Below are 1,767 nucleotides of genomic sequence, written 5' to 3'. Positions count from 1 at the left end.
GGGCCGTCTATGTTCACTCCAGGGGTAGAGGGTCTCCATGATCCTTTCTCCGATGGTGGGGAGGGGTTGTTGTGTGTGAGAGAAGGCAACCTGAGTCACCCACTCTCCTGCGCTCCATCTCCGGAGCTGGCCAGTGGTTTCCCTGGCAACCCTCCAAGGGCCAGCCGGGCCAGCCCGGAAGCAAGGCACATCGGAGGTGCAAAAGAGGGAGGACCCCTTCCCAGCCCCACACAAACACACAGAACACCGGTTTTCTACCATTTGTTCAGCTGACATTTCTTCTAGCCAGGCATGATCAAGAGGCAAGCTCTCCCGGTTCCCCTTCCCAGCAGTCTTCCCTTCGCGTTAAGAATAACGCCAGCTACAAAGGTTTGGGGGACTACAACGGATCACAGAATCCTTCTGCTCCTGCCCCACAGGCTGAGCAACACCTAACACAGTGCTCCGCACAAAACGGGAAGGGAGCTTGGAGCCGGAGCGGGAAGCTGGATGGAAGCAGCGGCCCTGGGTCCCGGGTCGTCGCCGCCCTTCATCCCCCAGCCCGCAGCCTCCTTGGGATGTGTTAAAACTTCAGGCACATTCCTCCTTTCAAGCTTACATACCTGCATGCGCGCACGAGCTGTCCCCTCTTCCAGGAACACACTCCTGGCCTCTTCTGTGCCTACCCTTCTGTGTGATGCTTGCTCAAAGGCAGTGGTTCTAGCCTTCCTAATGCTAGGACGCTTTAATACAGTCCCTCATGTTGTGGTGACCCTCACCCCCACCCATAAAATTATTTTCGTTGCTACTTCATAACTGTAGTTTTCCTACTGTTATGAATCGCAATGTAAATATCTGTATTTTCTGATGGTCTTAGGCAGCCCCCGTGAAAGGGTCTTTCATCCCCAAAGGGGTCATGGCCCACAGATTGCTACTCTAAGGCCTAGAGTCTAGGCACTATGACTGTTATTCTCCTGTTTCTTACCACACGCCTCATGCCATGCCTTATCACCATACCTCTTGTATTGAAGAACAATTTCTGGTTAGCATGTTTCTCCGTTAAGGGCAGACACAATATCCTGTTCACCTTTAAATCCCCCCACCCACACCCAGCCCTGTGTAGACACCCAGTAAATATGCTATACCTTGGAAAAGGAAACTACAAGGACTATGTACACATCAAGAGCACAAGGTCCCAAAACAGTTCATACCATTGTGAACATCTTTCTGCCTTGATCTCTATTTTCACTACATAGTAATATCAATACTGTCTATTTCATGGCAACCTGAGACTCAAGTAAGCTAAGAGACATGAGATACTTCAAACACTATCAAGCACTATATTTCTGTTAACTATTATTATTGATAAGAGCTAAGATTTAAAGCCCTTTCCCTAACACTGAATAAGGTCTAGGACTCAACTCAGCTACCACTCTAGTCAGGAAAACCGTGGCCCATCTCTGACTGCTCACTAGGTAACCAGTTAGTCCTGCATTTAGAGACACAAAGGATGGACTGTTCTGTGGCTACCTCAGCAAAACAGAAGGCTGTCATTCTGAGACAGGAAGAAAAGGTCCGACAATTCCCTCCCTGCTTGACTGTTCAGATGAGCCAGAGCATCTCTTCTTTGGATCACAGAATTATGCTTCTTTAAGTTGTGAAGACATCGATCTTAGGACACAGAAAGTGCTGGGAGAGAACTGAATGAGAAAATGAGACCTGGGAAGATTCCAGAAAGATACCTGGAGGTGCAGAGATGATCACTGCGGGCAGCTCCCAGTCCACTCC

The sequence above is a fragment of the Peromyscus leucopus genome, chromosome 8b (genome assembly GCF_004664715.2).
Source record: "Peromyscus leucopus breed LL Stock chromosome 8b, UCI_PerLeu_2.1, whole genome shotgun sequence".
In the NCBI taxonomy this organism is placed as follows: Eukaryota; Metazoa; Chordata; class Mammalia; order Rodentia; family Cricetidae; genus Peromyscus; species Peromyscus leucopus.
The sequence above is the reverse complement of the archived record's forward strand: the minus strand, read 5'-3'. Positions refer to the sequence as shown.